The sequence below is a fragment of the Rousettus aegyptiacus genome, unplaced genomic scaffold, assembly GCF_014176215.1.
Source record: "Rousettus aegyptiacus isolate mRouAeg1 unplaced genomic scaffold, mRouAeg1.p scaffold_m13_p_8, whole genome shotgun sequence".
NCBI classification, from domain to species: Eukaryota; Metazoa; Chordata; class Mammalia; order Chiroptera; family Pteropodidae; genus Rousettus; species Rousettus aegyptiacus.
Window position 1 is genome coordinate 56,671,402 of NW_023416311.1, and position 15,523 is coordinate 56,686,924.

Consider the following 15,523-nt stretch of genomic DNA (forward strand, 5'->3'; position numbering starts at 1 on the left):
CTGTGTGAAACCAGAGAATCTGCACAAAAACCTGATTGGTATATTCTTCTTCAAGAGAACAACAAGTCTTCTGCAAAAAAAGATCTCGAAGTTCTTAAACTAACATTGTAAATGTCTGTAAATTTGGGCTTCTGCGAATTTAGTTATGCCTTCTCAGCTATGCCTAGATCACAGTTTGTCAAATCACACTGTTATTATTGAGGTTGCAGGAGGTCTTTGATTATTTCGAGACCTTTTCCCTAAATAGCACCTATTACTTTGATACAAGAATTTTTGAAGTGCTTCACAATCTTTCGCTATTCCCTGGGGCCTGGGTCAACATTCCTATCCTCTCTATTTTAAGATGAAACACAAAGAGTTTAAGTGATTTTCCTAGGGGTTCCCAGCAAGTCAGTGTCTATGCTGGACACGAACTTCTTAAGCTGTTGGCTTTAGATGAGCTCACCGAGCCACATATTTCCCCCAGCAATTATTTATACACATTATGTATCTGACCTGATTAAGCAAGTGCTTATTTCCCATTTGCATTATGAGGAATACATCAGGCATCCAAGAAGGAGTATTTCCTTAACACAAGTAGCCAAGTCTTAATGTGGACCCTGCTTTCTAGTCTCAGGGAGGAGGGGGATGACCCTGGCCAGTGCTCAGGGACCTGAAGTTAGCCTTCTGGGTAGAGCCTGGTCAGAGTGAGGTCTAGCCCTGATTAGTTGCTGCCTTAAGGCAGAAAGACTGGGTGGGTGGGAGGGGTATGTTTTCTCACTGGTTTTTTAAAATGTAAAACACAGTTTAATTGCGGAATGCTGCCTGTTAGGTAACTGGAGAGAGGCTTTCAGGAAATCCTGTGTGAGGCTCGCAGACAACGATAAATATGGGATGTGGGCAGGAGAAAAACTTTTTAATTTTTTGCCTTTGGCACTCCGAGAGACAGATCGTAAAGAGTACTTTTGAAAGTACGCCTGAAGAATTAAATATCATACTTTGGTAAGCTATTTCTATTTAAATAATTTTTATTAATAGTTTCTTTGTTACAAAACTATCTTGTCCTATTATAAGTTCATTAAATGAACTTTAGAAAATACAGATAAAAAGGGAGAAGAAAATAAAACCACTCTGAGTGTCACTACTTAGGGGTAACCTTTATTAACATTTTGGTGTATTTTTTTTCCTTAAAAGTGAGCTTGCTTTTTTTTTTTTTTACAATGATTATATATTTAAGTATATAATTACTACATATTTTATACACACACACAGAATTATACTATGCACATTGCCTTGAAATCTGCTTTTTAAATGTAAACCTATTTTGAAAACCTTCTCTGGTCATTAAATAGCCTTCCCCAGCATCATTCCTGATGGTTGCATAGGATTTCATTGGATGAATGTATCATCGTTTATTTCACTCATCCATGATTGCTAGGCACTTATGCTGTTTCCAAGTTTTCTTTTATACACAGGGTATGGTAAAGATGTTAATCTTATTTATAATGGCATCAGAGCATATCTTTTATTTCTGTCTTCTGGAAAACATAAAAGATAAAATTGCTAAACAATATCACTGCTGTATTATTCTCTTAATGGGAAAACTTGAGGTGAGAGAACTTCTTTGAGTCTAGCCAGGGAGAAAGTGATAATATGTCAAATAGTAAAGTGCTCATTCTTGTTCACTAGAAAAAGAGATAAATGCAGTAAGTTAAGAGCTGTATGTGGCTAAGAAAATATACTTCTCATACAACAGGCTAGATAATGTAGAATAGCAATTAAGATACTGAATACAACACTAAAAAAGTGTTAGAAAGGAAGGAACTCATTTGTCTAAACTTTAAGTGTGCTGAAGTAGTTGCCGAGGACATAAACATACTGATCAGTGGTCTTTGGTAGAGGCCTTTCTAAGGCACATTTCTAAAATAAAAACAAACACAAAAGCAACAGAAAAATTCCAAACATCAATAACAACAACAGCAACAGCAACGAACCCCCAAAACCTACCTTTCGTTTCATTTGGTTCTCCATTAGCTAGATTTGATTCTGCTTTTTCAAATTCAGTAGATCTCATTAAGTGCTTTTAGAAAGACTGAGTTGCCTCACACAATTTTTCCATGTGTAGGTCTATATTGTTAAAGAAAAAAACCAGCTCTTTAAGCTAAAAAAAAAAAAAAAAAAAAAAAAATTGTGGAAATCAAAAGGATCCTACTTAAATTTTATTAATTCTTACTGCAACACCCCCCAAATGCAACTATTATAAAAAAAGCACATACATTTTCGGTGACTTTTGAGCCAGCACTGATGATAACTTGACAGCATGAAGATCTAGGCTGAAGGGACATATGATCTGAGCAAATTGAAGTAATCAAAAACATGCATTTTTGCCTACTCAGACACTTATGGTCTGTACCTTCTATACTAGGACTAAGAGTGACATAATGATGTCAGCCTCTCTCCTGATAGTTTTGATGGCTCTGTGAACATGGTTAGAGAATAACATGTTTTGTTTTCTTTCTCCTTGGGGTGACCATTGTCTCCAGTTGGTCCTAGGCTCAGTGAGTCATTAATTAAACCCAGAATCTTTATAAGTGACCTGTTGCGGCATTGAGGTTTATTCTCAACTTATTCTGCTTCACTGCATAATATTTGGCCAATGTGCCTTGTTCTTACTTTTTAAAAATCTCCCTCATTCTTCCTCACACCATGAAGATTCATTTTTGTGATGGAGAGCAAAAGGCTAGGTTAAGAAAAACACAGCCACCTCCAGAGTGCAAAAACTGCAATAAACCCATCACCTCTAACAACAGCAGAGCATGAAAAGATAAAAAACAGCCTGCCAAGAATGTAGTAACCACCCATTCACTTTTAAATGTTCTCCACACTTCAATGCACAGACCTAATTACTTTTCTGCATTCCCAAATCCACTTTGCCTGTACTGCAATCAGAAACCTGGCGTTAAAATATTTTAGACTTGGAGGATCAAGACTAATTATGGGCCTTAGCTGCACCTTTTGGTTTTTCACCCCGCAACCCCCTCCTTCTCTTCTTTGGGTTACTTTAAAGCACGCTCCACTGGAAGAAAGGCTGCCCAGTCCCGGTTGGGGGTGAAGCCATGAGAGAATAAAACAAAGAGCAACTCAACTCAATTCAGTAAGCTTCAATGAGGCTGGTATATTTAATGTGAGCCCAGGGTTAGCCCACAGAATTGTGGCAGAATGCAATATTCTCAACAAAAAAAGATGTGTTTAAGTTCTGCTAAGGCCCCATAAGGCTGTTGTTGGTGTTTAAGCAGTCCACTGAGGTATTTAGCACCATGGGTTTCTAAACATTCCAGCTGAGAATTAAACTGCAGCTTTACAGTAGCTGCTTAAAGGTTTGGGGGGCTGGGAACGTCCCCTCCCCCTTGTATTGAAAGGTCAACAAACAGTAGGAAAGATCATGTCATAACAAAGATGAAGCCACCTATTATCGAGGATAGTGACAGCTAATAGCACTATCAGAGAGACTAATCCAAGGTATTAAATAGTGTAATTGTTAAAATAATATCATGGTTATTAGAACACCCAAGCATGAGGCATTTTTCATTTTACGTAACATGAAAGTATTACAGGTTAGCTTAGCCTTCGCATTGACAGGCACTTGTTATAAATATGTAAATATTAGAAAATTGCTTCGCTACTGCAATTTTCCTGCAGCATACAGAATGCATTTTTGAGATGCAGATGTTATGTCTCATGGCGTTTACTAAACTACTTTTGGGTAATTTTGCCGAGAGTTACACTTTTAAAAAGCTTTCATTCACACAAAACAATTTACTGTGAAAGTTGGTGATAATGTTTTACTTCGTTAAGGCATTTTTAGCTTCATGGATTTAATAAGACAAATACTAACACACAAAAAAGCATAATTTCTCTAAGAAGAATTTGTGGAATGGCTAAGGGAGGCTGAATGCTCATAGAGTTAACTTTGTGGAAACTTTACTTTAAGTTTGAATTCTGGTAAGTTTTATGAGATTGGATGTGGGAGTAGGCATTTTAGGCTTACATAATTCTTATGCATAATATTCGAAACGGAGGGATACAAATGTCACGGAACCAGGAGAACTTTCAACATTGTAACACATGAAACTACCAAAATGTGTCCTTATCTCTTTAGTTTTCAGTAGTCGACAATTTAAACCATAAGCTGTACTGGAGGAGATGGGTTAGAACAAAAAGTTGTTTCAGATGGTCAGAGTATGCAGGGCACTTAAAAAAAGAATATAAGGGGCACATCCATTGGCTCACAACCACCAATTAACCCTCCTTGTTAGATAGGTAATTTATTCCACCCAGAGGCATCAAATATCAGAGAAATCATGGGCCAAAACAGTAATTATCTGCAGGGAATTCAAAAGCTTTGAAAGCCAATAATTCCAAAGAAATAAAAACAGAGTTCTTTTCACTGTATAGACTTCAACCTAAAACCTGTAATAAGAGCCAAGCCCTGGCTGTGAACCTGTACTCTTCAAGGAGAAGAAGGGAGGCTGCAGAAGGTGAAAGCAATAATCATGGGGTTTTTCTGCATAAAACTATCTGGAACTGGAGGTCAAAGACCAAACAATTCCAGGCACTCTCTATATTATACAAAGTCCTGATCCAAGGTGGAAACAAAGAGCTAGATTGGCCAAAAATGAGAATGGGGCAAAATATTAAATTACCAAGCTGAAGAGGATGGCAAGAAACTTTATTTTAAAAAGTCTAACAGTTTAATTTGAAATTTTAAAGTTTGAGTGAATAAAACCGTTTTTTTCTAGGATAAAAAGGTCACAAAATTTCTCAAACTTCATGGCAAACTTCTTAAGGAAAGCATTTATTCTTCATATCTCATCTCCTTTGTACTGCATTCACAATTTGTAATTTATAAAAGTCTAGTCTTGGAAATCTGTAACTAGGGGATCTGGTCATAGAATATTTAACAATGAAGCTCTCCCTTAATCGTACCCTCACTTATTTTCTACCTTTTTTCTTATGTTTTTACTACATCATAAAAAAAAAAAAAAGAAAAGCCCAAGTTCAAATCTGCAATAAATCATCCAAGTTGTATCTGTATGTTCCATGCCTTAGTGTACTAGAATTGGGTGTCTCTACTCTTTTAAACATATGGCTTCTTAATATTCTATAGGGGGGTCTTGACTTTTACACATTTACTACCAATTTCATAGAAATTCATGGGAGTAACACCTACTTTTCACTTAACAAGGTCAAGGCACAAATCCACATGCCTAATTTAAATGATTCCTTTTTTTTTTTTTTTTTTTTTTTTTGCATCTTTATAAATCCATACCAGATGTGAGGGAAAGAGGAATGGGATTCCCTGTAGTTCAGTTGCCCTGACTACCTCTGATTCTCCTATGAACCTAGAAGGACAGATTTGCATTTTCTATAGAAAACTTTCCCAGTGAGATAGAACTTTACAGAATTCCGTTTTTGCCCTTCGTTAGGTTAATGTTAGAACTGGACACTACTGTCATCTATGATAATCCAAAATACTGATTGTGGTCACTTCGCAGACTGAAAAAGGTTCTTGGGTGATATTTGAGGACTGATGACAAGATGTATGTCTAAGTAATCATGTAGCCCAGCTGTCATCCATCAGTGGCTTAGTGAACACCTCCTGATATTGTCATCCAAGGGAGCTGGCCTAGGTCTCTTTGATACTCCCTGTCGGCACTTACAGTTCTGTGATACTATAATTTGTCCAATTTAGAAAAAGACATTTTATAATACTTAAGAGAGTAGTTTATGTTCTGACTTTAGGTATGCAAGAAAAGTTTTAAATTTCATTTATCTTGGTAATTAAAATTGCCTGTATCTGAGCTGGCAGGAACATTGTAATTCTTATCCAGTCAATGCTAAAGTGCCATTTTTAGCATTTCAAATTTCTTAGCACATTTGAATTCTCTCATGTGTTCCTTTTCCAGGGGTTTCCACAGGGGAATAAACAGTGGCTACTCTTCCCAGAAAATGGAAAGCAAATTCGTGGATAGTGAGAATACCCCTTACCTCCTGCCTGCTCTTCAGAAGTCAGATGCTGAACATTTCGTGGTGTTTACTAAGAAAGAGAACAAGAGATGAACAAATGGAAATTCCTCTTGGTGCTCATGGACAAGGTAGAACATCTCAGTGGTCATTTATGCTACTTAGTCAAATTACTCACTTTCCACACTCTTTTTTTTGTGTGTATTGATGATTTTTGCATTCATAGTTTCATCCTAACTGCTGACCAGAGTTTTAGTCCTATGCACAACTTTGCACAGCACATTGGTGTTTGTATGTCCCAGTGTCACATGGAACTCAACAGACTTAGAATTAAATTCAGTTTGGTTTCCCAGTGTCTCCTGTATGCGGTGTTCATCTCCTTCTAAGGAAAAGGCTTTGCCCTTGTCTTTCTCAGACCAGGGTGCCTCTCTTCCTCCCTGGCTCAGATCTCCCATTATCAACAGTATCACACTGTCGAAATTCTCCAGGTTCAGGGCCCTAAGGCATTTCTAACTTACTGCTCTCACAAACAGTAAGTTCTTAAAATTCTTCGTCAGCTAAGTTCTGTGATGTTATCTCTTTTCTATTCCATAGTCATCATGCAACTGCAGAAACTTGTCACACCTTGCCTGAATTAGTGCAGTAAGTAGCCTTCTCGGAGCTCTCCTGGCTACCTCTTCCTTTTCTCTAATTCTGCCACTACACCAATAATTGTAACACACCCATTTCCCTACCAAAAGCCTGGAAAGGCTCCTGATCTCTCAATCTTGTGCCTCGACTCTGCTGCCTAAGTGTCTACCTCCATCTTAATTCCGGAATCATCTTTACCCCGACTCCTACGACTCCTCGCTGCTCAGTCTGGCCTGTCTTCACATTCTCCTCAGTTGCACTTCTCAGCTTTCCACTGTGGCTCTTCCTCTTCCTATTCACCTCCCCAAATCCTAATAACTTTCAGCCTCTTCCCTGTGAGATTTTTTTTTTTTGCTCATTTTTATCAACTTCAATCCCCTTTCCTTTGAACTCCTGAACATCTTGTCTTTAGATTAGATGATCATCTTGGCAGCTTTGGCAGAATGGAAAAAACCTTAGATTGGAGTCAGATCCATTTGGATCCAAAATAGGTTTCTATATGTACCAATTTTGGACCTGGAGCAAGTCATTTTACTTTGGATTCTTTATTGCCTTTTTTAGAAAATGGGGAAATTAATAAATGAGATGGAAAATGGTAACATGTGGAAGTACTGGCATGGAATCAGATCCTAAGTGTTAGTTGAATTGGATGCTCTCTCTCTCTCTCTTTTTTACTTATTTATTATTATTTACACCTACAGCCCCTGGTCTTCCTAGGTGGTCTCCCATCCAAGTACTAACCAGGCAGACCCTGTTTAGGCTTCCGAGATCAGACATCGGGCTTATTCAGGGTGGTATGGCTATAGACCATGGACTGTGGCTCCACCGGGGCGTGAACCCAGGACTTTCTGTGTGTAAAGCAGATGTGCTAACCACTACACTATGGAACCATATCCTGAATTTGATTCTTTAAAATTGTTTTTAACTACTTTATGTCTGTTTGTCTTCTTAATTTGGCTTCTGGAGAGCAAGTATTGTATTTTATATCCATTTCTCCTCTCCAAACCCCTGGACATTTCATGTAAAAATTTGTGGCCAGTAAATAAATTGGAATAAAACTTTCGTTTTGGAAACTTGGCCTAAAGTTTTCTAACAAGGTATGATAAAGCTAGTTCAATCTTGGATTTTTAAAATACCAAGTAGAAACAAACAAACAGTGTCTTGTATGGAGGAAACCTTACTCATACTAAATTCCTTGGACAAATGTTATAACTTTATATGAACTCTTGGACCCTGACATAAATAGAAGATATCATTTACAAGATAGTTTATCTCATTTTCTTATGAATTATATATGCCAGTTGTAAAGTAAGAAAATAAAGATTTGAAGAAACCCTAACTTACCTCCACCCAGAGTAGTTTCCAAGCTACAAGGCAGGCAGTTGGCTTCCAGAGTCTCTTACTATTAACCAACATGCTATGGTGGATCTTTTGAACCTTTTATGTTTTCATACTTTTATCCTTGTTTGGACACCTTTCATTGGCCCCTGAATGATAGCTAGCAAAACTCTAGGACACAATAAATATTAATCATAGTAGTCAAACACTGCTTGATGCCTTGATCTGTCATAGTGGAAGTTGGCTGTCAAACTCTCACAGGAAAAAACTCTGCAGGCTTATGGGAAGAGAGATTTAATTTCTTTCTTATGGGAAGGTCGAGATTATTCCTTGTAGATACAGAGGATGTTTTGCTTTGCCTGAGAGATTAAGAAAGGAGAATTGACCTAATTAAGTCATTTTTTTAGTTACCACCAAGAATTTAAAAATATGTGTAAATGCAGTGTCACAAAATAATTGCCTCAGATAATATATCTCACATTGTGAGTCAGATAATAGCAAATTATATTGAATTGGCCAGTTTACTTAATTATATTTTGCCAGTACTGATCTGTACTTTCTTGAACTGTAATTTTAGATTTGAAGCAGTTCAACAATTCCTGAGGAAAGGACTTCAAATGGCCGACGTGTACAAATAGCCTATTTTTCTAAAACTTTATCATGTTTAGAAGGTCATCGGCCACCATACCACTGATGTCATCTGATGGAAATGAAGGTCAGACTCTCTTCCCTTTGTATGTTGGGATGTTTCTACTGGCTCTATTACACAGTAATATGGGAGTTGCAATTTTTCACATGTATTCTCAGAGAACTTCCGACTTCTTCTGATGTTGTTACGGTGGAACATGTTTCTTACCCCAGCTCGGTTGGTGTGGGACTCTCATGGAGGAGGGCCTACTAACTCCCTATTAGGCTTTGTAGCCACATCCATATATCATGAGAGAACCTAGTTCAATGAGCCATTTTTGTATACAAAGAATTTTATAAGAAAAGAGGAATAATTTAATTGTAAGAAGGAATTTTAAGCCTCAGAATGTTCTTTTACAAATGTAGATTCAAATGAGGTTTGAAAAGTCACTACTTACCACTCACTAAAACCTGTATATATAAGAATTTGGTAAATTTTCTGTAGATACCCACCCTGTCACCTTCTTTCCTAAGGATAAAAAGGGGATACTGGCACCCTCCCATGCTCCTGTCCATGAAAAGGCCTTCACTTTTACTAACTAAATAGAATATATCTGTATAAATCTGAAGGTAAAGTGGCTATTAATAACGAACATAGGAGAGGGTGTGATTATCGGTCCACAAACTCAGATGTACTAGAAACATCACATTTAAATATTGCTTTGAGCCAACTACAACCCATGCCCAAACCATCTTGTGGGCCTAATAGGAGGTTCAGTTAGATTTAGGATCCTCTCTCCTTCCTCCCCTGTGCAAAGGCCCAGGGGACTTACAGAGAAGCACTGCATACTCTTTGCCCATGTAGGATGAGCTGAGATAATAATTACATTTGGATACCCATTCTCTTAGTCTGGATATTTATTTCGGGTCAGGTTGTTTTGCTGCTTTGCTTCTGTGCCAGGAACCTTTGCGAAGCCCAGTATTTGTAGTCCAGTCCTACAAGCCACACAGAGCCCTCGCTCCCTGATCACTTTCTGCTCCCACTGCCAGTGTATGGAGCCCACTCCCCACAGACTCTCACAGGCTCTGCCCTTCTCTCAGGACACGAGGAAATCTCAGAGCTACTCCCTTCTCTCTCCTCACCCTCAAGGACACCTGGCACAATCTCTTTGATGACGGCAACAGCCTTTTACAGCTTGAGCTTTCTGCTCCGCCGCAAACCATCCCAGAGCCAGGAGAGCACAAAACCTGGCCCCTGGCTAGAAGTGCCAGGAGGGAGGAGTAGGAAAAAATAAAGGAAGAACAAAACCAAAATAATTTCTTGGTTAATTATCCCACCATCCTACTATTTAAATAAAGAAATTCTCCTGTGCTGGGCTTACCTCTACATATGACGTGTAATAAAATCTCACCACAATCCCACGAGGACAGATTTATTCTTTCCATTTTACAGACGTAGAGTTGTTCAGTTTCCCTCCTACAGCCAGTCATGCTGCCGGCAAGTAGCAGGGCCAGCATTTCAATTCAGCCTGGTCAGACTCCAAAGTCGATTTTCTCTCAAAATTATGCCGCAAGTGTGAGATGTAACCAAAGTTTTCTTTCAATTCTTCTCTTTCTGAAGAGAGCATTTCCACCCTTAGAATGTTTCTGCCTTATTAATAATGCAACCTGAACTGGATGATATCTTTTGCCTGGGCTTCTGTGGGCTGCCTGCCTGCCTGCTTGAGAGGTTTGTGCTTCTCATTCCTGCAGGGCCAATTTTCCCAAAGGATGCTGCGTGGAGGAGTGTGTGGTATTTCAACTTGTTCTAGGTCAGAGTTAAATTTCAATGTGCATCCAAAAGTCGGAAGGCTTGTTGGAACACGGATTCCTGGGCCTCATCGCAGAGTCCCTGATTCAGTAAGTCTGGGGTGATATCTAAGGATTTGCATTTCTAGGTTCACAGAGGTTGCTAATGCTCCTGGTCCAGGAGACACACTTGAGAACCAATGTTCTAGGTAGTCATGGCATCTCTGATTTAATTTAATTTGGGTAAGGATGTAGAGATGAGTATTCTCATGACTCAGCTGGCTCCTCAGGGGATTTATCTCAGCTCGATATTGCTAACTGTTGTAGAGGTTAGATACTATCCAGTTTTATTGTCTCAGTCATGCATTATTTAATTTACACCTATAAAGGACCGTTGTATAAGGATAAGAAATTCACAACAGTGATACTGAAAGGCAATAAGTTTAAGGACAGACATAACAATTCTCCAAAGTTTCCTCGACACTCTTCAGCAGTTGTGTATGCTGCATTCATCTGATCAAATTCTTGTATAGGAACCAAAATGAGTCTCGTATTTCAAAAATTAATGTTAAAAAGAGAAAATAATAGCTTTCTAGTTGACTGCATCTACAACAGGCTGTTGCAGTATAGTTTAATTTACATCTACTTTTTAATATATTTAAACAAAAACATGCTACTTTTAAATTGTGTAAGACAAGAATAGCATATGTTTTATTACATAAATTGATTTACTTAAATAATATGAATTTCTTGTTAAATATAAAACAAATTAAATTTCTTAATACAAAATATCTTTAAATAACTTATTAAATGAACTATATAACACATAACTTACATAACTTTTTATTAGATGGTACACAAAAATTATTTAAAATATCTATGTGTGTTTAAGAGATTAAATAATCCTAGGAAAAGGAGTCAGGATTCAGAAAATACAGGGGGATCTTACTCTAGGGAATCCCCCTATTCACCTATTGTTTGTTTGTGTGTGATGCTATTACTCTCTTTCCTCTGGCTGGTGTGATACCCAAAATCCTATCTGTCCAGGGAAATACCTTACCCTGAGAAGTCCTGTTAGACACAGGGCACACAGAATGAATTCTTAATTGGAGCAGGTTCTTCACTAGGTTTGTGGAAAAAGCATTCTCTCATTTTTGTGCCTCCTCTTTGAGTCAGAGGACTCACACACTCAGAGGTTGGAGACCTAGCTCCAGTCCCACTGGAAGATGGTTTGGAAGGCCCCTACTGGGTCCCATAACAGGCCTTTTTGGTAAAGAATAAAAGGAAACCTCCCAGTTTATATATGACCAAGCCTAGTTTACCAGGATATGAGGTCAGATTGGAATTTGGAACCAAAACCCAATAAAGTGGACATTGATCTCTAATGTTTTCTGCTCTTAAATTTTGTTCAACATTAGGTGGCATTATGAGATTCGGGGTATAGGATTTGGGATTCTAACCCTTCTTTCTTCTTTCCTCAGCAAAAATGACTAGCTGAACCTGTCCACCAGAATCCCCTGGGAGTGGATTAACTTTGGTCCTTCTTCATCCTCATGCAAAATTCTTTATTGTCTTTCTATTGCCTATTCAGGTAATGTCCATATTTCTCAGTTGGGCATCAGGAGTGCAAATTGTAGGTAATAGAAGAGACTTGACGAAATAGTTGTTGCTGGAGAGTAAGGAGAGGTCATTCTTAATAACGGGTAGAAAACTTGATGGCTTATTAATATTTTGAGGGCATGTGCCTGTAGATGCAGATGCCATTGCTAGAAATATCTTTTGAAACCTATTAAGAACTGCCCATATTCTGAAGAACACTGATCTGTAAATAGCAACGGACTCTGAACTATTATGAAGGGTTGGTTATGGCCATTTGCAATAGGTTTTTTTCATTAGGGTGACTAATGCTAACTCACACTAGGTAGAAGGGTCTTTACCTTTTTCTGTTGGGCTTACTCTTAGATTGGGCATAGGAAGCTATGTACTCCATTTGATAATAGCTTGTTTCTATAGTTAGACTTCTTTCTACTTTCTTTGTTGGTTATTCTCTATTTAAATGGGAACACTGAAATTGGTCCTGAAAACTGGGGGTTCCCAGTAAGGAAATTGAGGGAAGTATATATATATTTTTTTTGTAGGATTTTTTTTTTAACATACAATTCTACAATAAGACATTCTTTTGTAGCATATTGAGGATGGCCACAAAAACTGTAGACATTTTTCCTATTAAGAGGTAAGTCTGTGTTTCCTAATCCTGCATCTGGGTGAGGTCTATGATTGTTTTGACCGTTGGATTATAATGGATATAATGCTCTGCCTGTTTCTGGGTCTAGACCTGAAGTGGCTAGAAGGGTCTACTGACTGTCTCTTGGAACACTCACTCCTAGAGCCCTGACTGACTGTGTAAGAAATATGACTACCTCAAGATTGCCTTGCTGAGTGGAAGCACAGCTAGCCATGCGGAGAGGCAGCCGGGAGAGAGACCAATCCTGTGTCAGCTATCCTACCCCAGGTTCTAAGTATGTGAGTGAGAAATCGACATCGGGGTGACCTTTAGCTGAATATTACCAAATCACCAGTTGATACCATGTGAAGCAGAAGAACTGTGCAGCTTGAGTCCTGCTCTAATTTCTGACTCATAAAATAATGAAAAATTATAAAATAATAAGCAAGTTTTAGAGAAAGTTTTATATAGCAGTAGACAACCAGAACTTTAATCTTAAAAGCTTATGTAAGGATGATGTAAACTTCAAAAATGCTTATTTATAATCATGTAAAGTTAATTTCTGGCAAAATCTAGAATTTTCTAACTTGACTGACTTGGACAAATTTAATCTTCTGTTGAGTATTTTTAACTATTCAAGAAACTGTATCTGTATGCTTATATCAAGAATAAATGTTGAATGGTTTTTGAAAAAGATTTTTTAAAAGCAGTTTTAGGTTCTCAGCAAAACTGAGTAGAAGGTACAGAGATTTCCCATAGACCCTCCCATCCCTATACATGCACGACCTCCCCCATTATCAGTATCCCTCATTAGGTGGTACATTTATTACAATTCATGAACCTACATTGACACATAACCACCCAAAGTCCATAGTTTACATTAAGGTTCTCGGTTTTGTATGTTTTATGAGTTTAGGCAAATGTATAATAACAAGTATTTATCATTATAGTATCATATAGAATATTTTCACTGCCCTAAAAATCTTCTTTGCTTTGCCTCATTATCTTAACCCTTCCTCAACCCCAGAGAAGCATTGATCTTTTTAATGTGTCCATAGTTTTGCCTTTTCCAGAATGTCGCATAGTTGGAATCAAAGAGTATGAAGACTTTTAAGATTGGCTTCCTTCGGTTAGTAATATGCACTTAAGTTTGCTCAATATCTTTTCATGGCTTAATAGCTTATTTCTTTTTAGTGCTGAATAAATAGTCCATTATCTGGATGCACCAAAATTTATTTATTTATTCACCTACCGAAGGACATCTTTGTTACTTCTAAGTTTTGACAATTATGAATAAAACTTCTATGAACATCTGTTTGCAGGTTTTTGTGTAAACATAAGTTTTCAACTCCTTTGGCTAAATATCAAGAAGTGTGATTGTTTGATTGTATATTAAGAGTATGTTTAGTTGTGTAGGAAACCACCAAACTGTATTCCATAGCAGCTGCATCATTTTGTATTCCCATCAGCATTGAATGGGAGCTTTTGTTGTTCCATATCCTCACCAGGATTTGTCGTTGTCAGTGTTCTGGATTTTGGCCATTCTAATAGGTGTGTAGTGGTATCTCATTGTTTTGATTTTCACTTCCCTGATAACATATGATGTGGAGTTTGTGGTTTTCTAAATGTATTTTTTGCTGTCTTTAAAAAAAATAAACTAAATTGGTTTCAAATATTATGTTTTTCAGTAAAATTAAATGTAACAATGCTACAAATGCAGACCTCTTCATTCTGTAACTTGTTTGAATAAAAATTACATACTATATAATATAGGATAAATAGGAAAATGTAGATGTTAATGAAATATTGCCCACTTTACTAATAGAGCTTTGGCATGAAAGGGGATAATTTATCTATTATTTATATGATCATTTTATAAAGTTAAAATATCCAGACATGTAGAGAAAATAATTTTTTTTCTTTTCCCTATTGAAACAGAAATATAATGTGTTAAAGATTAATTGATGCCTTATGTTTCTATCAGTGGTATAAATTAAGATTTAATTTGTAATATAATTGAGACCTCAAAAGATACAGAATAGCATTTTCATGTGGAATTGGAACTTCCCTCTATTCTTCCCATTTGAAAAATTACTCTTATGTGTGTAGGAGCTAATGAAGAATTGTTTCTATAATAAGCATTTTCTCTTTTCTTTTTCTGATGTCTTATGTCAATGGAAAAGAACCCCCAAAATAAGTGCTGCTCCTTATCATCGTGCAAATGTGATTCCAGAGCATACTTCTGTCTTAATCACTGAAATTATTTGGTTATCAAAGCCATACACAGTTCATAATTTGACTTTCATCCTTTTCAGACTTATCCATGATATTGGTCTGGCCTTGAAAACATTAAAATGGTCTTTGTTTGATATTCGACATGTAATTTCAGAAAGACGTGTTCATTTTAAAAATTGAGACAGTTAGTGTGATAGAAGAGTCTTAACAAGGCCTGAGAATAGAACCATAATTTCTAAGAGAGTGTCTTTGTGTGGGGGGAAATGTGTTGGGTAAAGAATAAAATGGCTGAGGGTGTATTTGTGTGTGTGATTGTGAGGTGTGTGTGTGTGTGTGTGTGTGTGCACGCCTGTGCATGGGTGTGTGTTTATATTCAACTCTTTCCTATAGAGGACAAAAACTTTCTGTAAAGCAGACTATTTCCAAAAGAAACCTTTAAAGTCTTTTTTAACAAAATTATTCTAACTTTGATATTTTGAAAAATATTTTCTTGCAATCAGCTGTTCCTAATAAAGAGGCAACTGGCAAATTAGACTTGTTTTGGCAATGGGAGTCATATGACCTAGTTTGGAAGGATCAGAACACTAAGAGGTTAGATACCACCTGCCCTCAGTTAACTTACTCCTTCTGTGTGAAGGTATTTTTCTATGTCAGGATCATCTAATAATAACACAAGTG

The 15,523-nt window shown here is 37.2% G+C and overlaps 1 long non-coding RNA gene across 1 annotated transcript; it reads left to right on the forward strand.

The window, feature by feature from the left end:
* Positions 1 to 915: 915 nt before the first annotated feature.
* LOC107520791 lies at positions 916 to 12,672 on the forward strand. Its single transcript, XR_001599408.2, has 5 exons — positions 916 to 981; positions 5,946 to 6,134; positions 8,549 to 8,686; positions 10,351 to 10,497; positions 11,868 to 12,672. It is a non-coding gene; the product is annotated as an uncharacterized LOC107520791 (long non-coding RNA).
* The last annotated feature ends 2,851 nt before the right edge of the window (positions 12,673 to 15,523 follow it).